The sequence below is a fragment of the Hordeum vulgare genome, chromosome 7H, assembly GCF_904849725.1.
Source record: "Hordeum vulgare subsp. vulgare chromosome 7H, MorexV3_pseudomolecules_assembly, whole genome shotgun sequence".
NCBI classification, from domain to species: Eukaryota; Viridiplantae; Streptophyta; class Magnoliopsida; order Poales; family Poaceae; genus Hordeum; species Hordeum vulgare.
The window spans coordinates 250,653,091-250,673,564 of NC_058524.1; the positions used below are offsets into that span (position 1 = coordinate 250,653,091).

At 47.9% G+C, this 20,474-nt stretch overlaps 38 non-coding genes across 38 annotated transcripts; all 38 read right to left on the bottom strand.

Moving 5' to 3' along the window:
- Nucleotides 1-1,702: 1,702 nt before the first annotated feature.
- On the bottom strand, nucleotides 1,703-1,821 carry LOC123414699. The gene has a single exon (XR_006614626.1). It is a non-coding gene; the product is annotated as a 5S ribosomal RNA (ribosomal RNA).
- Nucleotides 1,822-2,505: 684 nt separating this feature from the next.
- On the bottom strand, nucleotides 2,506-2,624 carry LOC123414929. The gene has a single exon (XR_006614840.1). It is a non-coding gene; the product is annotated as a 5S ribosomal RNA (ribosomal RNA).
- Nucleotides 2,625-2,957: 333 nt separating this feature from the next.
- On the bottom strand, nucleotides 2,958-3,076 carry LOC123413903. The gene has a single exon (XR_006614010.1). It is a non-coding gene; the product is annotated as a 5S ribosomal RNA (ribosomal RNA).
- Nucleotides 3,077-3,409: 333 nt separating this feature from the next.
- Nucleotides 3,410-3,528, bottom strand: LOC123413849. Its single transcript, XR_006613961.1, has one exon. It is a non-coding gene; the product is annotated as a 5S ribosomal RNA (ribosomal RNA).
- Nucleotides 3,529-3,861: 333 nt separating this feature from the next.
- On the bottom strand, nucleotides 3,862-3,980 carry LOC123414965. Its single transcript, XR_006614874.1, has one exon. It is a non-coding gene; the product is annotated as a 5S ribosomal RNA (ribosomal RNA).
- Nucleotides 3,981-4,313: 333 nt separating this feature from the next.
- On the bottom strand, nucleotides 4,314-4,432 carry LOC123414630. Its single transcript, XR_006614559.1, has one exon. It is a non-coding gene; the product is annotated as a 5S ribosomal RNA (ribosomal RNA).
- A 758-nt stretch (nucleotides 4,433-5,190) lies between these two features.
- On the bottom strand, nucleotides 5,191-5,309 carry LOC123414167. The gene has a single exon (XR_006614239.1). It is a non-coding gene; the product is annotated as a 5S ribosomal RNA (ribosomal RNA).
- Nucleotides 5,310-5,642: 333 nt separating this feature from the next.
- On the bottom strand, nucleotides 5,643-5,761 carry LOC123414643. The gene has a single exon (XR_006614572.1). It is a non-coding gene; the product is annotated as a 5S ribosomal RNA (ribosomal RNA).
- Nucleotides 5,762-6,094: 333 nt separating this feature from the next.
- On the bottom strand, nucleotides 6,095-6,213 carry LOC123413970. The gene has a single exon (XR_006614068.1). It is a non-coding gene; the product is annotated as a 5S ribosomal RNA (ribosomal RNA).
- Nucleotides 6,214-6,546: 333 nt separating this feature from the next.
- LOC123414642 lies at nucleotides 6,547-6,665 on the bottom strand. The gene has a single exon (XR_006614570.1). It is a non-coding gene; the product is annotated as a 5S ribosomal RNA (ribosomal RNA).
- Nucleotides 6,666-6,997: 332 nt separating this feature from the next.
- LOC123414787 lies at nucleotides 6,998-7,116 on the bottom strand. The gene has a single exon (XR_006614708.1). It is a non-coding gene; the product is annotated as a 5S ribosomal RNA (ribosomal RNA).
- Nucleotides 7,117-7,449: 333 nt separating this feature from the next.
- On the bottom strand, nucleotides 7,450-7,568 carry LOC123414981. The gene has a single exon (XR_006614889.1). It is a non-coding gene; the product is annotated as a 5S ribosomal RNA (ribosomal RNA).
- Nucleotides 7,569-7,901: 333 nt separating this feature from the next.
- LOC123414758 lies at nucleotides 7,902-8,020 on the bottom strand. Its single transcript, XR_006614681.1, has one exon. It is a non-coding gene; the product is annotated as a 5S ribosomal RNA (ribosomal RNA).
- Nucleotides 8,021-8,777: 757 nt separating this feature from the next.
- LOC123414103 lies at nucleotides 8,778-8,896 on the bottom strand. Its single transcript, XR_006614184.1, has one exon. It is a non-coding gene; the product is annotated as a 5S ribosomal RNA (ribosomal RNA).
- Nucleotides 8,897-9,229: 333 nt separating this feature from the next.
- LOC123414644 lies at nucleotides 9,230-9,348 on the bottom strand. The gene has a single exon (XR_006614573.1). It is a non-coding gene; the product is annotated as a 5S ribosomal RNA (ribosomal RNA).
- A 333-nt stretch (nucleotides 9,349-9,681) lies between these two features.
- Nucleotides 9,682-9,800, bottom strand: LOC123413811. The gene has a single exon (XR_006613925.1). It is a non-coding gene; the product is annotated as a 5S ribosomal RNA (ribosomal RNA).
- Nucleotides 9,801-10,484: 684 nt separating this feature from the next.
- LOC123414911 lies at nucleotides 10,485-10,602 on the bottom strand. Its single transcript, XR_006614823.1, has one exon. It is a non-coding gene; the product is annotated as a 5S ribosomal RNA (ribosomal RNA).
- A 333-nt stretch (nucleotides 10,603-10,935) lies between these two features.
- LOC123414159 lies at nucleotides 10,936-11,054 on the bottom strand. Its single transcript, XR_006614233.1, has one exon. It is a non-coding gene; the product is annotated as a 5S ribosomal RNA (ribosomal RNA).
- Nucleotides 11,055-11,387: 333 nt separating this feature from the next.
- On the bottom strand, nucleotides 11,388-11,506 carry LOC123413969. The gene has a single exon (XR_006614067.1). It is a non-coding gene; the product is annotated as a 5S ribosomal RNA (ribosomal RNA).
- A 333-nt stretch (nucleotides 11,507-11,839) lies between these two features.
- Nucleotides 11,840-11,957, bottom strand: LOC123414864. The gene has a single exon (XR_006614780.1). It is a non-coding gene; the product is annotated as a 5S ribosomal RNA (ribosomal RNA).
- A 334-nt stretch (nucleotides 11,958-12,291) lies between these two features.
- Nucleotides 12,292-12,409, bottom strand: LOC123414114. The gene has a single exon (XR_006614194.1). It is a non-coding gene; the product is annotated as a 5S ribosomal RNA (ribosomal RNA).
- Nucleotides 12,410-12,742: 333 nt separating this feature from the next.
- On the bottom strand, nucleotides 12,743-12,860 carry LOC123414887. Its single transcript, XR_006614801.1, has one exon. It is a non-coding gene; the product is annotated as a 5S ribosomal RNA (ribosomal RNA).
- Nucleotides 12,861-13,193: 333 nt separating this feature from the next.
- On the bottom strand, nucleotides 13,194-13,311 carry LOC123414871. The gene has a single exon (XR_006614787.1). It is a non-coding gene; the product is annotated as a 5S ribosomal RNA (ribosomal RNA).
- Nucleotides 13,312-13,644: 333 nt separating this feature from the next.
- LOC123413794 lies at nucleotides 13,645-13,762 on the bottom strand. Its single transcript, XR_006613908.1, has one exon. It is a non-coding gene; the product is annotated as a 5S ribosomal RNA (ribosomal RNA).
- Nucleotides 13,763-14,095: 333 nt separating this feature from the next.
- Nucleotides 14,096-14,214, bottom strand: LOC123413894. The gene has a single exon (XR_006614002.1). It is a non-coding gene; the product is annotated as a 5S ribosomal RNA (ribosomal RNA).
- Nucleotides 14,215-14,547: 333 nt separating this feature from the next.
- Nucleotides 14,548-14,665, bottom strand: LOC123414057. Its single transcript, XR_006614144.1, has one exon. It is a non-coding gene; the product is annotated as a 5S ribosomal RNA (ribosomal RNA).
- Nucleotides 14,666-14,998: 333 nt separating this feature from the next.
- LOC123414865 lies at nucleotides 14,999-15,116 on the bottom strand. The gene has a single exon (XR_006614781.1). It is a non-coding gene; the product is annotated as a 5S ribosomal RNA (ribosomal RNA).
- A 333-nt stretch (nucleotides 15,117-15,449) lies between these two features.
- On the bottom strand, nucleotides 15,450-15,567 carry LOC123414059. Its single transcript, XR_006614146.1, has one exon. It is a non-coding gene; the product is annotated as a 5S ribosomal RNA (ribosomal RNA).
- A 333-nt stretch (nucleotides 15,568-15,900) lies between these two features.
- LOC123414993 lies at nucleotides 15,901-16,018 on the bottom strand. The gene has a single exon (XR_006614900.1). It is a non-coding gene; the product is annotated as a 5S ribosomal RNA (ribosomal RNA).
- Nucleotides 16,019-16,351: 333 nt separating this feature from the next.
- LOC123414860 lies at nucleotides 16,352-16,469 on the bottom strand. Its single transcript, XR_006614777.1, has one exon. It is a non-coding gene; the product is annotated as a 5S ribosomal RNA (ribosomal RNA).
- A 333-nt stretch (nucleotides 16,470-16,802) lies between these two features.
- Nucleotides 16,803-16,920, bottom strand: LOC123414028. Its single transcript, XR_006614119.1, has one exon. It is a non-coding gene; the product is annotated as a 5S ribosomal RNA (ribosomal RNA).
- A 333-nt stretch (nucleotides 16,921-17,253) lies between these two features.
- LOC123415016 lies at nucleotides 17,254-17,371 on the bottom strand. Its single transcript, XR_006614922.1, has one exon. It is a non-coding gene; the product is annotated as a 5S ribosomal RNA (ribosomal RNA).
- A 333-nt stretch (nucleotides 17,372-17,704) lies between these two features.
- On the bottom strand, nucleotides 17,705-17,823 carry LOC123414063. The gene has a single exon (XR_006614150.1). It is a non-coding gene; the product is annotated as a 5S ribosomal RNA (ribosomal RNA).
- A 332-nt stretch (nucleotides 17,824-18,155) lies between these two features.
- On the bottom strand, nucleotides 18,156-18,274 carry LOC123413900. The gene has a single exon (XR_006614007.1). It is a non-coding gene; the product is annotated as a 5S ribosomal RNA (ribosomal RNA).
- A 333-nt stretch (nucleotides 18,275-18,607) lies between these two features.
- On the bottom strand, nucleotides 18,608-18,726 carry LOC123414629. Its single transcript, XR_006614558.1, has one exon. It is a non-coding gene; the product is annotated as a 5S ribosomal RNA (ribosomal RNA).
- Nucleotides 18,727-19,125: 399 nt separating this feature from the next.
- LOC123413882 lies at nucleotides 19,126-19,244 on the bottom strand. The gene has a single exon (XR_006613990.1). It is a non-coding gene; the product is annotated as a 5S ribosomal RNA (ribosomal RNA).
- A 425-nt stretch (nucleotides 19,245-19,669) lies between these two features.
- On the bottom strand, nucleotides 19,670-19,788 carry LOC123414078. Its single transcript, XR_006614161.1, has one exon. It is a non-coding gene; the product is annotated as a 5S ribosomal RNA (ribosomal RNA).
- Nucleotides 19,789-20,120: 332 nt separating this feature from the next.
- Nucleotides 20,121-20,239, bottom strand: LOC123413795. Its single transcript, XR_006613909.1, has one exon. It is a non-coding gene; the product is annotated as a 5S ribosomal RNA (ribosomal RNA).
- Nucleotides 20,240-20,474: the final 235 nt, after the last annotated feature.

A 20,474-nucleotide genomic window follows, 5' to 3' on the forward strand; every position in this document is an offset into this window, starting at 1 on the left:
CTCATGAGCAAGACGTGATCAGACCCCATAACTATATGGGTGTTGGATTCGTTGGAATCACATGGTGATGTGAACTAGATTATTGACTCTAGTGCAAGTGGAAGACTGTTGGAAATATGCCCTAGAGGCAATAATAAATTAGTTATTATTATATTTCTTTGTTCATGATAATCGTTTATTATCCATGTTATAATTGTATTGATTGGAAACACAGTGCATGTGTGGATAGATGGACAAAACACTGTCCCTAGTAAGCCTCTAGTTGACTAGCTCGTTGGTCAAAGATGGTCAAGGTTTCCTGACCATAGGCAAGTGTTGTCACTTGATAACGGGATCACATCATTAGGGGAATCATGTGATGGACTAGACCCAAACCAATAGACGTAGCATGATGATCGTGTCATTTTTCTTGCTACTGTTTTCTACGTGTCAAGTATTTGTTCCTATGACCATGAGATCATATAACTCACTGACACCGGAGGAATGCTTTGTGTGTATCAAACGTCGCAACGTAACTGGGTGACTATAAAGATGCTCTACAGGTATCTCCGAAGGAGTTCGTTGAGTTAGTATGAATCGAGACTGGGATTTGTCACTCCGTGTGACGGAGAGGTATCTCGGGGCCCACTCGGTAATACAACATCACACAGAAGCCTTGCAAGCAATGTGACTTAGTGTAAGTTGAGGGATCTTCTATTACGGAACGAGTAAAGAGACTTGCCGGTAAACGAGATTGAAATAGGTATGCGGATACTGACGATCGAATCTCGGGCAAGTAACATACCAAAGGACAAAGGGAATGACATATGGGATTATATGAATCCTTGGCACTGAGGTTCAAACGATAAGATCTTCGTACAATATGTAGGATCCAATATGGGCATCCCGGTCCCGCTATTGGATATTGACCGAGGAGTCACACGGGTCATGTCTACACAGTTCTCAAACCCGCAGGGTCTGCACACTTAAGGTTCGACGTTGTTTTATGCGTATTTGAGTTATATGGTTGGTTACCGAATGTTGTTCAAAGTCCCGGATGAGATCACGGACGTCACGAGGGTTTCCGAAATGGTCCGGAAACGAAGATTGATATATAGGATGACTTCATTTGGTTACCGGAAGGTTTTCGGGCATTACCGGTAATGTACCGGGAATGACGAATGGGTTCCGGATCTTCACCGGGAGGGGGGCCACCCACCTGGGAGGGCCCAAGGACCTTGGGGGTGGCGCACCAAGTAGGTGGGGTCCACCCAAGGCTGTCTTGCGCAAGAGAGAAAGAAAAACCAAAAGAAGAGAAAAAAAAGGAAAGGTGGGAAAGAAGAGAAGGACTCCACCTTCCAATCCTAGTTGGACTAGGATTGGAGGAGGACTCCTCCTACCCTTGGTGGCGCAGCCCTTGGGGCTCCTTGAGCCTCAAGGCAAGCCTCCCCTCCCCTCCTCCTATATATATATGGAGCTATTAGGGCTGATTTGAGACAACTTTTACCACGGCAGCCCGACCACATACCTCCACGGTTTTTCCCACCGCGCTTGACACCCAACGACGCCGCCCCTAGACACGTCAACAATGAGACGCAAGCTAAAACATATCACAAACATCAAAAATAAGAAAACTAGTAAACGTCAAAAATAAGAAAACGAGGTCATATAGATCACGCTCCCGTGTCATCCTTGTCACGTGGCACAAAAATATTTAAAAAGGGGAATGCAACACGAGGACTTCCCAGGAGGTCACCCATCCTAGTACTACTCTCGCCCAAGCATGCTTAACTTCGGAGTTCTAATGGGATCCGGTGCTTTAGTGCTGGTATGATCGCATCCGACATGCAACTATCTATTTGATCCTTATGCTTTCTCCTCCCGTGTCCATTGCCACATTTGTCTCGACAACGGAGACGAGTTTAACACAAGAATTTCACCGCTCCCTCTCTACCCCGACAACACGAGCACCGCCACGACCTCTTTGACTTTTCCCACCGCGCTTGACACCCAACGACGCCGCCCCTAGACACGTCAACAATGAGACGCAAGCTAAAACATATCACAAACGTCAAAAATAAGAAAACTAATAAACGTCAAAAATAAGAAAACGAGGTCATATAGATCACGCTGCCGCGTCATCCTTGTCACGTGGCGCAAAAATATGTAAAAAGGGGAATGCAAATCGCATCCGACATGCAACTATCTATTTGTTCTATATGCTTGCCCCTCCCGTGTCCATTGCCACATTTGCCTCGACAACGGAGACGAGTTTAACACAAGAATTTCACCGCTCCCTCTCTAACCCGACAACACGAGCACCGCCACGACCTCTGTGACTTTTCCCACCGCGCTTGACACCCAACGACGCCGCCCCTAGACACGTCAACAATGAGACGCAAGCTAAACCATATCAAAAACGTCAAAAATAAGAAAACTAGTAAACGTCAAAAATAAGAAAACGAGGTCATATAGATCACGCTCCCGCGTCATCCTTGTCACGTGGCGCAAAAATATTTAAAAAGGGGAATGCAACACGAGGACTTCCCAGGAGGTCACCGATCCTAGTACTACTCTCGCCCAAGCACGCTTAACTTCAGAGTTCTGATGGGATCCGGTCCTTTAGTGCTGGTATGATCGCATCCGATATGCAACTATCTATTTGTTCCTTATGCTTGCCCCTCCCGTGTCCATTGCCACATTTGCCTCGACAACGGAGACGAGTTTAACACAAGAATTTCACCGCTCCCTCTCTACCCCGACAACACGAGCACCGCCACAACTTCTGTGACTTATCCCACCGTGCTTGACACCCAACGACGCCGCCCGTAGACGCATCAACAATGAGACGCAGGCTAAAACATATCACAAACGTCAAAAATAAGAAAACTAGTAAACGTCAAAAATAAGAAAATGAGGTCATATAGATCACGCTCCCCCGTCATCCTTGTCACGTGGCGCAAAAATATTTAAAAAGGGGAATGCAACACGAGGACTTCCCAGGAGGTCACCCATCCTAGTACTACTCTCGCCCAAGCACGCTTAAGTTCATAGTTCTAATGGGATCCCGTGCGTTAGTGCTGGTATGATCGCATCCGACATGCAACTATCTATTTGTTCCTTATGCTGGCCCCTCCCGTGTCCATTGCCACATTTGCCTCGACAACGCAGACGAGTGTAACACAAGAATTTCACCGCTCCCTCGCTACCCCGACAACACGAGCACCGCCACAACCTGTGTGAATTTTCCCACCGTGCTTGACAACCAACGACGCCGCCCCTAGACACATCAACAATGAGACGCAGGCTAAAACATATCACAAACGTCAAAAATAAGAAAACTAGTAAATGTCAAAAATAAGAAAAAGAGGTCATATAGATCACGCTCCTGCGTCATCCTTGTCACGTGGCGCAAAAATATTTAAAAAGGGGAATGCAACATGAGGACTTCCCAGGAGGTCACCGATCCTAGTACTACTCTCGCCCAAGCACGCTTAACTTCGGAGTTCTGATGGGATCCGGTGCTTTATTGCTGGTATGCTCGCATCCGACATGCAACTATCTATTTGTTCCTTATGCTTGCCCCTCCCGTGTCCATTGCCACATTTGCCTCGACAACGGAGACGAGTTTAACACAAGAATTTCACCGCTCCCTCTCTACCCCGACAACACGAGCACCGCCACGACCTCTGTGACTTTTCCCACCGCGCTTGACACCCAACGACGCCGCCCCTAGATACGTCAACAATGAGACGCAAGCTAAAACATATCACAAACGTCAAAAATAAGAAAACTAGGAAACGTCAAAAATAAGAAAACGAGGTCATATAGATCACGCTCCCGCGTCATCCTTGTCACGTGGCACAAAAATATTTAAAAAGGGAAATGCAACACGAGGACTTCCCAGGAGGTCACCCATCTTAGTACTACTCTCGCCCAAGCACGCTTAACTTCAGAGTTCTAATGGGATCCCGTGCTTTAGTGTTGGTATGATCGCATCCGACATGTAACTATCTATTTGTTCCTTATGTTGGCCCCTCCCGTGTCCATTGCCACATTTGCCTCGACAACGGAGACGAGTTTAACACAAGAATTTCACCGCTCCCTCGCTACCCTGACAACACGAGCACCGCCACGACCTCTGTGACTTTTCCCACCGTGCTTGACACCCAACGACGCCGCCCCTAGACACGTCAACAATGAGACGCAGGCTAAAACATATCACAAACGTCAAAAATAAGAAAACTAGTACACGTCAAAAATAAGAAAACGAGGTCATATAGATCACGCTCCCACGTCATCCTTGTCACGTGGCGCACAAATATTTAAAAAGGGGAATGCAACACGAGGACTTCCGAGGAGGTCACCGATCCTAGTACTACTCTCGCCCAAGCACGCTTAACTTCGGAGTTCTGATGGGATCCGGTGCTTTAGTGCTGGTATGATCGCATCCGACATGCAACTATCTATTTGTTCCTTATGCTTGCCCCTCCCGTGTCCATTGCCACATTTGCCTCGACAACGGAGACGAGTTTAACACAAGAAGTTCACCGCGCCCTCTCTACCCCGATAACACGAGCACCGCCACGACCTGTGTGACTTTTCCCACCGCGCTTGACACCCAACGACGCCACCCCTAGACACGTCAACAATGAGACGCAAGCTAAAACATATTACAAACGTCAAAAATAAGAAAACTAGTAAACGTCAAAAATAAGAAAATGAGGTCATATAGATCACGCTCCCGCGTCATCCTTGTCACATAGCGCAAAAATATTTAAAAAAGGGGAATGCAACACGAGGACTTCCTGGGAGGTCACCCATCCTAGTACTACTGTCGGCGGGATCCGGTGCTTTAGTGCTGGTATGATCGCATCCGACATGCAACTATCTATTTGTTCCTTATGCTTGCCCCTCCCGTGTCCATTGCCACATTTGCCTCGACAACGGAGACGAGTTTAACACAAGAATTTCACCGCTCCCTCGCTACCCCGACAACACGAGCACCGCCACGACCTCTGTGACTTTTCCCGCCGCGCTTGACACCCAACGACGCCGCCCCTAGACACGTCAACAATGAGACGCAAGCTGAAACATATCACAAACGTCAAAAATAAGAAAACTAGTAAACGTCAAAAATAAGAAAACGAGGTCATATAGATCACGCTCCCGCGTCATCCTTGTCACGTGGCACAAAAATATTTAAAAAGGGAAATGTAACACGAGGACTTCCCAGGAGGTCACCCATCCTAGCACTACTCTCGCCCAAGCACGCTTAACTTCAGAGTTCTAATGGGATCCGATTCTATAGTGCTAGTATGATCGCTTCCGAGATGCAACTATCTATTTGTTCCTTATGCTGGCCCCTCCCGTGTCCATTGCCACATTTGCCACGACAACGGAGACGAGTTTAACACAAGAATTTCACCGCTGCCTCTCTACCCCGACAACACGAGCACCGCCACGACCTCTGTGACTTTTCCCACCGTGCTTGACACCCAACGACGCCGCCCCTAGACACGTCAACAATGAGACGCACACTAAAACATATCACAAACGTCAAAAATAAGAAAACTAGTAAACGTCAAAAATAAGGAAACGAGGTCATATAGATCATGCTCCCTCGTCATCCTTGTCACGTGGCGCAAAAATATTTAAAAAGGCGAATGCAACACGAGGACTTCCGAGGAGGTCACCCATCCTAGTACTAGTCTCGCCCAAGCACGCTTAACTTCGGAGTTCTGATGGGATCCGATGCTTTAGTGCTGGTATGATCGCATCCGACATGCAACTATCTATTTGTTCCTCATGCTTGTCCCTCCCGTGTCCATTGCCACATTTGCCTCGACAACGGAGACGAGTTTAACACAAGAATTTCACCGCTCCCTCTCTACCCCGACAACACGAGCACCGCCACGACCTCTGTGACTTTTCCCACCGCGCTTGACACCCAACGACGCCGCTCCTAGTCACGTCAACAATGAGACGCAAGCTAAAACATATCATAAACGTCAAGAATAAGAAAACTAGTAAACGTCAAAAATAAGAAAACGAGGTCATATAGATCACGCTCCCGCGTCATCCTTGTCACGTGGCACAAAAATATTTAAAAAGGGAAATGCAACACGAAGACTTCCCAGGAGGTCACCCATCCTAATACTACTCTCGCCCAAGCACGCTTAACTTCAGAGTTCTAATGGGATACCGTGCTTTAGTGCTGGTATGATCGCATCCGACATGCAACTATCTATTTGTTCCTTATGCTGGCCCCTGCCGTATCCATTGCCAGATTTGCCTCGACAACGGAGACGAGTTTAACACAAGAATTTCACCGCTGCCTCTCTACCCCGACAACATGAGCACCGCCACGACCTCTGTGACTTTTCCCAACGTGCTTGACACCCAACGACGCCGCCCCTAGACACGTCAACAATGAGACGCAGGCTAAAACATATCACAAACGTCAAAAATAAGAAAACTAGTAAACGTCAAAAATAAGGAAACGAGGTCATATAGATCACGCTCCCTCGTCATCCTTGTCACGTGGCGCAAAAATATTTAAAAAGGGGAATGCAACACGAGGACTTCCGAGGAGGTCACCCATCCTAGTACTACTCTCGCCCAAGCATGCTTAACTTCGGAGTTCTGATGGGATCCGATGCTTTAGTGCTGGTATGATCGCATCCGACATGCAACTATCTATTTGTTCCTTATGCTTGCCCCTCCCGTGTCCATTGCCACATTTGCCTCGACAACGGAGACGATTTAACACAAGAATTTCACCGCGCCCTCTCTACCCCGACAAAACGAGCACCGCCACGACCTCTGTGACTTTTCCCACCGCGCTTGACACCCAACGACGCCGACCCTAGACACGTCAACAATGAGACGCAAGCTAAAACATATGACAAACGTCAAAAATAAGAAAACTAGTAAACGTCAAAAATAAGAAAACGAGGTCATATAGATCACGCTCCCGCGTCATCCTTGGCACGTGGCGCAAAAATATTTAAAAAGGGGAATGCAACACGAGGACTTCCCAGGAGGTCACCCATCCTAGTACTACTCTCGCCCAAGCACGCTTAATTTCGGAGTTGTGATGGGATCCGGTGCTTTAGTGCTGGTATGATCGCATCCGACATGGAACTATCTATTTGTTCCTTATGCTTGCCCCTCGCGTGTCCATTGCCACATTTGCCTCGACAACGGAGACGAGCTTAACACAAGAATTTCACCGCTCCCTCTCTACCCCGACAACACGAGCACCGCCATGACCTCTGTGACTTTTCCCACCGCGCTTGACACCCAACGACGCCGCTCCTAGACATGTCAACAATGAGACGCAAGCTAAAACATATCACAAACGTCAAAACTAAGAAAATTAGTAAACGTCAAAAATAAGAAAACGAGGTCATATAGATCACGCTCCCGCGTCATCCTTGTCACGTGGCACAAAAATATTTAAAAAGGGAAATGCATCACGAGGACTTCCCAGGAGGTCACCCATCCTAGTACAACTCTCGCCCAAGCACGCTTAACTTCAGAGTTCTAATGGGATCCCGTGCTTTAGTGCTGGTATGATCGCATCCGACATGTAACTATCTATTTGTTCCTTATGCTGGCCCCTTCCATGTCCATTGCCACATTTGCCTCGACAACGGAGACGAGTTTAACACAAGAATTTCACCGCTCCCTCGCTACCCCGACAACACGAGCACCGCCACGACCTGTGTGACTTTTCCCACCGTGCTTGACACCCAACGACGCCGCCCCTAGACACGTCAACAATGAGACGCGGGCTAAAACATATCACAAACGTCAAAAATAAGAAAACTAGTAAACGTCAAAAATAAGAAAACGAGGTCATGTAGATCACGCTCCCGCGTCATCCTTGTCACGTGGTGCAAAAATATTTAAAAAGGGGAATGCAACACGAGGACTTCCCAGGAGGTCACCGATCCTAGTACTACTCTCGCCCAAGCACGCTTAACTTCGGAGTTCTGATGGGATCCGGTGCTTTAGTGCTCGTATGATCGCATCCGACATGCAACTATCTATTTGTTCCTTATGCTTGCCCCTCCCGTGTCCATTGGCACATTTGCCTCGACAACAGAGACGAGTTTAACACAATAATTTCACCGCGCCCTCTCTACCCCGACAACACGAGCACCGCCACGACCTGTGTGACTTTTCCCACCGCGCTTGACACCCAACGACGCCACCCCTAGACACGTCAACAATGAGACGCAAGCTAAAACATATCACAAACGTCAAAAATAAGAAAACTAGTAAACGTCAAAAATAAGAAAATGAGGTCATATAGATCACGCTGCCGCGTCATCCTTGTCACGTGGCGCAAAAATATTTAAAAAGGGGAATGCAACACGAGGACTTCCTGGGAGGTCACCCATCCTAGTACTACTGTCGGCGGGATCCGGTGCTTTAGTGCTGGTATGATCGCATCCGACATGCAACTATCTATTTGTTCCTTATGCTTGCCCCTCCCGTGTCCATTGCCACATTTGCCTCGACAACGGAGACGAGTTTAACACAAGAATTTCACCGCTCCCTCGCTACCCCGACAACACGAGCACCGCCACGACCTCTGTGACTTTTCCCGCCGCGCTTGACACCCAACGACGCCGCCCCTAGACACGTCAACAATGAGACGCAAGCTGAAACATATCACAAACATCAAAAATAAGAAAACTAGTAAACGTCAAAAATAAGAAAACGAGGTCATATAGATCACGCTCCCGCGTCATCCTTGTCACGTGGCACAAAAATATTTAAAAAGGGAAATGCAACACGAGGACTTCCCAGGAGGTCACCTATCCTAGTACTACTCTCGCCCAAGCACGCTTAACTTCAGAGTTCTAATGGGATCCGATTCTTTAGTGCTAGTAATATCGCATCCGACATGCAACTATCTATTTGTTCCTTATGCTGGCCCCTCCCGTGTCCATTGCCACATTTGCCTCGACAACGGAGACGAGTTTAACACAAGAATTTCACCGCTGCCTCTCTACCCCGACAACACGAGCACCGCCACGACCTCTGTGACTTTTCCCACCGTGCTTGACACCCAACGACGCCGCCCCTAGACACGTCAACAATGAGACGCAGGCTAAAACATATCACAAACGTCAAAAATAAGAAAACTAGTAAACGTCAAAAATAAGGAAACGAGGTCATATAGATCACACTCCCTCGTCATCCTTGTCACGTGGCGCAAAAATATTTAAAAAGGGGAATGCAACACTTGGACTTCCGAGGAGGTCACCCATCCTAGTACTACTCTCGCCCAAGCACGCTTAACTTCGGAGTTCTGATGGGATCCGATGCTTTAGTGCTGGTATGATCGCATCCGACATGCAACTATCTATTTGTTCCTTATGCTTGCCCCTACCGTGTCCATTGCCACATTTGCCTCGACAACGGAGACGAGTTTAACACAAGAATTTCACCGCTCCCTCTCTACCCCGACAAAACGAGCACCGCCACGACCTCTGTGACTTTTCCCACCGCTCTTGACACCCAACGACGCCGCCCCTAGACACGTCAACAATGAGACGCAAGCTAAAACATATGACAAACGTCAAAAATAAGAAAACTAGTAAACGTCAAAAATAAGAAAACGAGGTCATATAGATCACGCTCCCGCGTCATCCTTGTCACGTGGCGCTAAAATATTTAAAAACGGGAATGCAACACGAGGACTTACCACCAGGTCACCCATCCTAGTACTACTCTCGCCCAAGCACGCTTAACTTCGGAGTTGTGATGGGATCCGGTGCTTTAGTGCTGGTATGATCGCATACGACATGGAACTATCTATTTGTTCCTTATGCTTGCCCCTCGCGTGTCCATTGCCACATTTGCCTCGACAACGGAGACGAGTTTAACACAATAATTTCACCGCTCCCTCTCTACCCCGACAACACGAGCACCGCCACGACCTCTGTGACTTTTCCCACCGCGCTTGACACCCAACGACGCCGCCCCTAGACACGTCAACAATGAGAGGCAAGCTAAAACATATCACAAACGTCAAAAATAAGAAAACTAGTAAACGTCAAAAATAAGAAAACGAGGTCATATAGATCATGCTGTCGCGTCATCCTTGTCACGTGGCGCAAAAATATTTAAAAAGGGGAATGCAAATCGCATCCGACATGCAACTATCTATTTGTTCTTTATGCTTGCCCCTCCCGTGTCCATTGCCACATTTGCCTCGACAACGGAGACGAGTTTAACACAAGAATTTCACCGCTCCCTCTCTACCCCGACAACACGAGCACCGCCACGACCTCTGTGACTTTTCCCACCGTGCTTGACACCCAACGACGCCGCCCCTAGACACGTCAACAATGAGACGCAGGCTAAAACATATCACAAACGTCAAAAATAAGAAAACTAGTAAACGTCAAAAATAAGAAAAAGAGGTCATATAGATCACGCTCCCGCGTCATCCTTGTCACGTGGCGCAAAAATATTTAAAAAGGGGAATGCAACACGAGGACTTCCAAGAGGTCACCCATCCTAGTACTACTCTCGCCCAAGCACGCTTAACTTCGGAGTTGGGATGGGATCCGGTGCTTTAGTGCTGGTATGATCGCATCCGACATGGAACTATCTATTTGTTCCTTATGCTTGCCCCTCCCGTGTCCATTGCGACATTTGCCTCGACAATGGAGACGAGTTTAACACAATAATTTCACCGCTCCCTCTCTACCCCGACAACACGAGCACCACCACGACCTCTGTGACTTTTCCCACCGCGCTTGACACCCAACGACGCCGCTCCTAGACACGTCAACAATGAGACGCAAGCTAAAACATATCGCAAACGTTAAAAATAAGAAAACTAGTAAACATCAAAAATTAGAAAACGAGGTCATATAGATCACGCTCCCGCGTTATCCTTCTCACGTGGCGCAAAAATATTTAAAAAGGGGAATGCAACACGAGGACTTCACAGGAGGTCACCCATCCTAGTACTACTCTCGCCCAAGCACGCTTAATTTCGGAGTTGTGATGGGATCCGATGCTTTAATGATAGTATGATCGCATCCGACATGGAACTATCTATTTGTTCCTAATGCTTGCCCCTCCCGTGTCCATTGCCACATTTGCCTCGACAACGGAGACGAGTTTAACACAATAGTTTCACCGCTCCCTCTCTACCCCGACAACACGAGCACCGCCACGACCTCTGTGACTTTTCCCACCGCGCTTGACACCCAACGACGCCGGTCCTACACACGTCAACAATGAGACGCAAGCTAAAACATATCACAAACGTCAACAATAAGAAAACTAGTAAACGTCAAAAATAAGAAAACGAGGTCATATAGATCACGCTCCCGCGTCATCCTTGTCACGTGGCGCAAAAATATTTAAAAAGGGGAATGCAACACGAGGACTTCCTAGGCGGTCACCCATCCTAGTACTACTCTCGCCCAAGCACGCTTAACTTCGGAGTTCTGATGGGATCCGGTGCTTTAGTGCTGGTATGATCGCATCCGACATGCAACTATCTATTTGTTCCTGATGCTTGCCCCTCCCATGTCCATTGCCACATTTGCCTCGACAACGGAGACGAGTTTAACACAAGAATTTCACCGCTCCCTCTCTACCCCGACAACACGAGCACCGCCACGACCTCTGTGACTTTTCCCACCGCGCTTGACACCCAACGACGCAGCCCCTAGACATGTCAACAATGAGACGCAAGCTAAAACATATCACAAACGTCAAAAATAAGAAAACTAGTAAACGTCAAAAATGAGAAAACTAGGTCATATAGATCAAGCTCCCGCGTCATCCTTTTCACGTGGCGCAAAAATATTTAAAAAGGGGAATGCAACACGAGGAATTCCCAGGAGGTCACCCATCCTAGTACTACTCTCGCCTATGCACCTTAACTTCGGAGTTCTGATGGGATCCGGTGCTTTAGTGCTGGTATGATCGCATCCGACATGCAACTATCTATTTGTTCCTTATGCTTGCCCCTCCCGTGTCCATTGCCACATTTGCCTCCACAACGGAGACGAGTTTAACACAAGAATTTCACCTCTCCCTCTCTACCCCGACAACTGGAGCACAGGCCACGACCTCTATGACTTTTCCCACCGCGCTTGACACCCAATGACGCCGCCCCTAGACACGTCAGCAATGAGACGCAAGCTAAAACATATCACAAACGTCAAAAATAAGAAAACTAGTAAACGTCAAAAATAAGAAAACGAGGTTATATAGATCATGCTCCCGCGTCATCCTTGTCACGTGGAGCAAAAATATTCAAAAAGGGGAATGCAACACGAGGAATTCCCAGGAGGTCACCCATCCCAGTACTACTCTCGCCCAAGCACCTTAACTTTGGAGTTACGATGGGATCCGGTGCTTTAGTGGTGGTATGATCGCATCCGACATGCAACTATCTATTTGTTCCTTATGCTTGCCCCTCCCGTGTCCATTGCCACATTTGCCTCGACAACGGAGACGAGTTTAACACAAGAATTTCACCGCTCCCTCTCTACCCCGACAACACGAGCACCGCCACGACCTCTGTGACTTTTCCCACCGCGCTTGACACCCAACGACGCCGCCCCTAGACACGTCAACAATGAGACGCAAGCTAAAACATATCACAAACGTCAAAAATAAGAAAACTAGTAAACGTCAAAAATGAGAAAACGAGGTCATATAGATCAAGCTCCCGCGTCATCCTTGTCACGTGGCGCAAAAATATTTAAAAAGGGGAATGCAACACGAGGGATTCCCAGGAGGTCACCCATCCTAGTACTACTCTCGCCTATGCACCTTAACTTCGGAGTTCTGATGGGATCCGGTGCTTTAGTGCTGGTATGATCGCATCCGACATGGAACTATCTATTTGTTCCTTATGCTTGCCCCTCCCGTGTCCATTGCCACATTTGCCTCCACAACGGAGACGAGTTTAACACAAGAATTTCACCTCTCCCTCTCTACCCCGACAACAGGAGCACCGCCACGACCTCTATGACTTTTCCCACCGCGCTTGACACCCAATGACGCCGCCCCTAGACACGTCAGCAATGAGACGCAAGCTAAAACATATCACAAACGTCAAAAATAAGAAAACTAGTAAACGTCAAAAATAAGAAAACGAGGTCATATAGATCACGCTCCCGCGTCATCCTTGTCACGTCGCGCAAAAATATTTAAAAAGGGGAATGCAACACGAGGACTTCCCACGAGGTCACCATCCTAGTACTACTCTCGCCCAAGCACGCTTAACTTCGGAGCTCTGATGGGATCCGGTGCTTTAGTGCTGGTATGATAGCATCCGACATGCAACTATCAATTTGTTCCTTATGCTTGCCCCTCCTGTGTTCATTGCCACATTTGCCTCGACAACGGAGACGAGTTTAACACAAGAATTTCACCGCTCCCTCTCTACCCCGACAACACGAGCACCGCCACGACCTCTGTGACTTTTCCCACCGCGCTTGACACCCAACGACGCCGCCCCTAGACACGTCAACAATGAGACGCAAGCTAAAACATATCACAAACGTCAAAAATAAGAAAACTAGTAAACGTCAAAAATGAGAAAACGAGGTCATATAGATCAAGCTCCCGCGTCATCCTTGTCACGTGGCGCAAAAATATTTAAAAAGGGGAATGCTACACGAGGAATTCCCAGGAGGTCACCCATCCTAGTACTACTCTCGCCTAAGCACCTTAACTGCGGAGTTCTGATGGGATCCGGTGCTTTAGTGCTGGTATGATCGCATCCGACATGCAACTATCTATTTGTTCCTTATGCTTGCCCCTCCCGTGTCCATTGCCACATTTGCCTCGACAACTAAGACGAGTTTAACACAAGAATATCACCGCTCCCTCTCTACCCCGACAACACGAGCACCGCCACGACCTCTGTGACTTTTCCCACCGCGCTTGACTCCCAACGGCGCCGCCCCTAGTCACGTCAACAATGATACGCAAGCTAAAACATATCACAAACGTCAAAAATAAGAAAACTAGTAAACGTCAAAAATAAGAAAACGAGGTCATATATATCACGCTCCCGCGTCATCCTTGTCACGTGGCGCAAAAACATTTGAAAAGGGGAATGCAACACGAGGACTTCCCAGGAGGTCACCCATCGTAGTACCACTCTCGCCCAAGCACACTTAACTTCGGAGTTGTGATGGGATCCGGTGCTTTAGTTCTGGTATGAACGCATCCGACATGCAACTATCTATTTGTTCCTTATGCTTGACCCTCCCGTGTCCATTGCCACATTTTCCTCGACAACGGAGACGAGTTTAAGACAAGAACTTCACCGCTCCCTCTCTACCCCGACAACACGAGCACCGCCACGACCTCTATGACTTTTCCCACCGCACTTGACACCCAACGACGCCGCCCCTAGCCACGTCAACAATGAGATGCAAGCTAAAGCATATCACAATCATCAAAAATAAGAAAACTAGTAAACGTCAAAAATAAGAAAACGAGGTTATATAGATCATGCTCCCGCGTCATCCTTGTCACGTGGAGCAAAAATATTCAAAAAGGGGAATGCAACACGAGGAATTCCCAGGAGGTCACCCATCCCAGTACTACTCTCGCCCAAGCACCTTAACTTTGGAGTTATGATGGGATCCGGTGCTTTAGTGGTGGTATGATCGCATCCGACATGCAACTATCTATTTGTTCCTTATGCTTGCCCCTCCCGTGTCCATTGCCACATTTGCCTCGACAACGGAGACGAGTTTAACACAAGAATTTCACCGCTCCCTCTCTACCCCGACAACACGAGCACCGCCACGACCTCTGTGACTTTTCCCACCGTGCTTGACACCCAACGACGCCGCCCCTAGACATGTCAACAATGAGACGCAAGCTAAAACATATCACAAACGTCAAAAATAAGAAAACTAGTAAACGTCAAAAATGAGAAAACGAGGTCATATAGATCAAGCTCCCGCGTCATCCTCGTCACGTGGCGCAAAAATATTTAAAAAGGGGAATGCAACACGAGGAATTCCCAGGAGGTCACCCATCCTAGTACTACTCTCGCCTATGCACCTTAACTTCGGAGTTCTGATGGGATCCGGTGCTTTAGTGCTGGTATGATCGCATCCGACATGCAACTATCTATTTGTTCCTTATGCTTGCCCCTCCCGTGTCCATTGCCACATTTGCCTCCACAATGGAGACGAGTTTAACACAAGAATTTCACCTCTCCCTCTCTACCCCGACAACTGGAGCACCGCCACGACCTCTATGACTTTTCCCACCGCGCTTGACACCCAATGACGCCGCCCCTAGACACGTCAGCAATGAGACGCAAGCTAAAACATATCACAAACGTCAAAAATAAGAAAACAAGTAAACGTCAAAAATAAGAAAACGAGGTTACATAGATCATGCTCCCGCGTCATCCTTGTCACGTGGAGCAAAAATATTCAAAAAGGGGAATGCAACACGAGGAATTCCCAGGAGGTCACCCATCCCAGTACTACTCTCGCCCAAGCACCTTAACTTTGGAGTTATGATGGGATCCGGTGCTTTAGTGGTGGTATGATCGCATCCGACATGCAACTATCTATTTGTTCCTTATGCTTGCCCCTCCCGTGTCCATTGCCACATTTGCCTCGACAACGGAGACGAGTTTAACACAAGAATTTCACCGCACCCTCTCTACCCCGACAACAGGAGCACCGCCACGACCTCTATGACTTTTCCCACCGCGCTTGACACCCAATGACGCCGCCCCTAGACACGTCAGCAATGAGACGCAAGCTAAAACATATCACAAACGTCAAAAATAAGAAAACTAGTAAACGTCAAAAATAAGAAAACGAGGTCATATAGATCACGCTCCCGCGTCATCCTTGTCACGTCGCGCAAAAATATTTAAAAAGGGGAATGCAACACGAGGACTTCCCACGAGGTCACCATCCTAGTACTACTCTCGCCCAAGCACGCTTAACTTCGGAGCTCTGATGGGATCCGGCGCTTTAGTGCTGGTATGATAGCATCCGACATGCAACTATCTATTTGTTCCTTATGCTTGCCCCTCCCGTGTTCATTGCCACATTTGCCTCGACAACGGAGACGAGTTTAACACAAGAATTTCACCGCTCCCTCTCTACCCCGACAACACGAGCACCGCCACGACCTCTGTGACTTTTCCCACCGCGCTTGACACCCAACGACGCCGCCCCTAGACACGTCAACAATGAGACGCAAGCTAAAACATATCACAAACGTCAAAAATAAGAAAACTAGTAAACGTCAAAAATGAGAAAACGAGGTCATATAGATCAAGCTCCCGCGTCATCCTTGTCACGTGGCGCAAAAATATTTAAAAAGGGGAATGCAACACGAGGAATTCCCAGGAGGTCACCCATCCTAGTACTACTCTCGCCTAAGCACCTTAACTGCGGAGTTCTGATGGGATCCGGTGCTTTAGTGCTGGTATGATCGCATCCGACATGCAACTATCTATTTGTTCCTTATGCTTGCCCCTCCCGTGTCCATTGCCACATTTGCCTCCACAACGGAGACGAGTTTAACACAAGAATTTCACCTATCCCTCTCTACCTCGACAACTGGAGCACCGCCACGACCTCTATGACTTTTCCCACCGCGCTTGACACCCAATGACGCCGCCCCTAGACACGTCAGCAATGAGACGCAAGCTAAAACATATCACAAACGTCAAAAATAAGAAAACTAGTAAACGTCAAAAATAAGAAAACGAGGTCATATAGATCACGCTCCCGCGTCATCCTTGTGACGTCGCGCAAAAATATTTGAAAAGGGGAATGCAACACGAGGACTTCCCAGGAGGTCACCATCCTAGTACTACTCTCGCTCTAGCACGCTTAACTTCGGAGCTCTGATGGGATCCGGTGCTTTAGTGCTCGTATGATAGCATCCGACATGCAACTATCTATTTGTTCCTTATGCTTGCCCCTCCCGTGTTCATTGCCACATTTGCCTCGACAACTGAGACGAGTTTAACACAAGAATTTCACCGCTCCCTCTCTACCCCGACAACACGAGCACCGCCATGACCTCTGTGACTTTTCCCACCGCACTTCACACCCAACGACGCCGCCCCTAGACACGTCAACAATGAGACACAAGCTAAAACATATCACAAACGTCAAAAATAAGAAAACTAGTAAACGTCAAATATAATACAACGAGGTCATATAGATCACGCTCCCGCGTCATCCTTGTCACGTGGCGCAAAAATATTTAAAAAGGGGAATGCAACACGAGGACTTCCCAGGAGGTCACCATCCTAGTACTACTCTCGCCCAAGCACGCTTAACTTCGGAGTCCTGATGGGAACCGGTGCTTTAGTGCTGGTATGATCACATCCGACATGCAACTATCTATTTGTTCCTTATGCTTGCCCCTCCCATGTCCATTGCCACATTTGCCTCGACAACGGAGACGAGTTTAACACAAGAATTTCAGCGATCCCTCTCTACCCCGACAACACGAGCACCGCCACGACCTTTGTGACTTTTCCCACCGCGCTTGACACCCAACGACGGCGCCCCTAGACACGTCAACAATGAGACGCAAGCTAAAACATATCACAAACGTCAGAAATAAGAAAACTACTAAACGTCAAAAATAAGAAAACAAGGTCATATAGATCACGCTCCCCCGTCATCCTTGTCACGTGGCGCAAAAATATTTAAAAAGGGGAATGCAACATGAGGACTTCCCACGAGGTCACCCATCCTAGTACTACTCTCGCCCAAGCACGCTTAACTTTGAAGTTGTAATGGGATCCGGTGCTTTAGTGCTGGTATGATCGCATCTGACAAGCAACTATCTATTTTTTCCTTATGCTTGCCCCTCCCGTGTCCATTGCCACATTTGCCTTGACAAAGGAGACGAGTTTAACACAAGAATTTCACAGCTCCCTCTCTACCCCGACAACACGAGCACCGCACGACCTGTGTGACTTTTCCCACCGCGCTTGACACCCAACGAAGCCACCCCTAGACACGTCAACAATGAGACGCAAGCTAAGACATATCACAAACGTCAAAAATGAGAAAACTAGTAAACATCAAAAATAAGAAAACGAGGTCATATAGATCACGCTCCCTCGTCATCCTTGTCAAGTGGCGCAAAAATATTTAAAAAGGGGAATGCAACACGAGGACTTCCGAGGAGGTCACCTATCCTAGTACTACTCTTGCCCAAGCATGCTTAACTTCGGAGTTCTGATGGGATTCGGTGCTTTATTGCTGGTATGATCGCATCCGACATGCAACTATCTATTTGTTCCTTATGCTTGCCCCTCCCGTGTCCATTGCCACATTTGCCTCGACAACGGAGACGAGTTTAACACAAGAATTTCACCGCTCCCTCTCTACCCCGACAACACGAGCATCGCCACGACCTTTTTGACTTTTCCCATCGCGTTTGACACCCAACGACGCCGCCCCTAGACACATCAACAATGAGACGCAAGCTAAAACATATCACAAACGTCAAAAATGAGAAAACTAGTAAACATCAAAAATAAGAAAACGAGGTCATATAGATCACGCTCCCTCGTAATCCTTGTCACGTGGCGCAAAAATATTTAAAAAGGGGAATGCAACACGAGGACTTCCGAGGAGGTCACCCATCCTAGTACTACTCTCGCCCAAGCAAGCTTAACTTCGGAGTTCTGATGGGATCCGGTGCTTTATTGCTGGTATGATCGCATCCGACATGCAACTATCTATTTGTTCCTTATGCTTGCCCCTCCCGTGTCCATTGCCACATTTGCCTCGACAACGGAGACGAGTTTAACAGAAGAATTTCACCGCTCCGTCTCTACCCCGACAACACGAGCATCGCCACGACCTTTGTGACTTTTCCCACCGCGCTTGACACCCAACGACGCCGCCCCTAGACACATCAACAATGGACCTTTGTGACTTTTCCCACCGCGCTTGACACCCAACGACGCCGCCCCTAGACACATCAACAATGAGACGCAAGCTAAAACATATCACAAACGTCAGAAGTAAGAAAACTAGTAATCGTCAAAAATAAGAAAACGAGGTCATATAGATCACGCTCCCGCGTCATCCTTGTGACGTGGCGCAAAAAAATTAAAAAAGGGGAACGCAACACAAGAACTTCCCAGGAGGTCACCCATCCTTGTACTACTCTCACCCAAGCACGCTTAACTTTGAAGTTCTGATGGGATCCGATGCTTTAGTGCTGGTATGATCGCATCCAACATGCAACTATCTATTTGTTCCTTATGCTTGCCCCTCCCGTGTCCATTGCCACATTTACCTCGACAACGGAGACGAGTTTAACACAAGAATTTCGCCGATCCCTCTCTACCCCGACTATGCTTCCCCTCCCGTGTCCATTGCCACATTTGCCTCGACAACGGAGACGAGTTTAACTCAAGAATTTCACCTTTCCCTCTCTACCCCGACAACACGAGCACCGCCACGACCTTTGTGACTTTTCCCACCGCGCTTGACACCCAACGACGGCGCCCCTAGACACGTCAACAATGAGATGCAAGCTAAAACATATCACAAACGTCAGAAATAAGAAAACTACTAAACGTCAAAAATAAGAAAACGAGGTCATATAGATCACGCTCCCCCGTCATCCTTGTCACGTGGCGCAAAAATATTTAAAAAGGGGAATACAACACGAGGACTTCCCACGAGGTCACCCATCCTAATACTACTCTCGCCCAAGCATGCTTAACTTTGAAGTTCTGATGGGATCCGGCGCTTTAGTGCTGATATGATCGCATCTAACATGCAACTATCTATTTGTTCCTTATGCTTGCCCCTCCCGTGTCCATTGCCACATTTGCCTCGACAACAGAGACGAGTTTAACACAAGAATTTCACCGCTCCCTCTCTACCCCGACAACACGAGCACCGCACGACTTGTGTGACTTTTCCCACCACGCTTGACACCCAACGACGCCGCCCCTAGACACGTCAACAATGAGACGCAAGCTAAAACATATCACAAACGTCAAAAATGAGAAAACTAGTAAACATCAAAATTAATAAAACGAGGTCATATAGATCACGCTCCCTCGTCATCCTTGTCACGTGGCACAAAAATATTTAAAAAGGGGAATGCAACACGAGGACATCCGAGGAGGTCACCCATCCAAGTACTACTCTCGCCCAAACACGCTTAACTTCGGAGTTCTGATGGGATCCGGTGCTTTATTGTTGGTATGATCGCCTCCGACATGCAACTATCTATTTGTTCCTAATGCTTGCCCCTCCCGTGTCCATTGCCACATTTGCCTCGACAACGGAGACGAGTTTAACACAAGAATTTCACCGCTCCCTCTCTACCCCGACAGCACGAGTACCGCGACGGCCTTTGTTACTTTTCCCACCACGCTTGACACCCAACGACGCCGCCCCTAGACACGTTAACAATGAGACGCAAGCTAAAACATATCACAAATGTCAGAA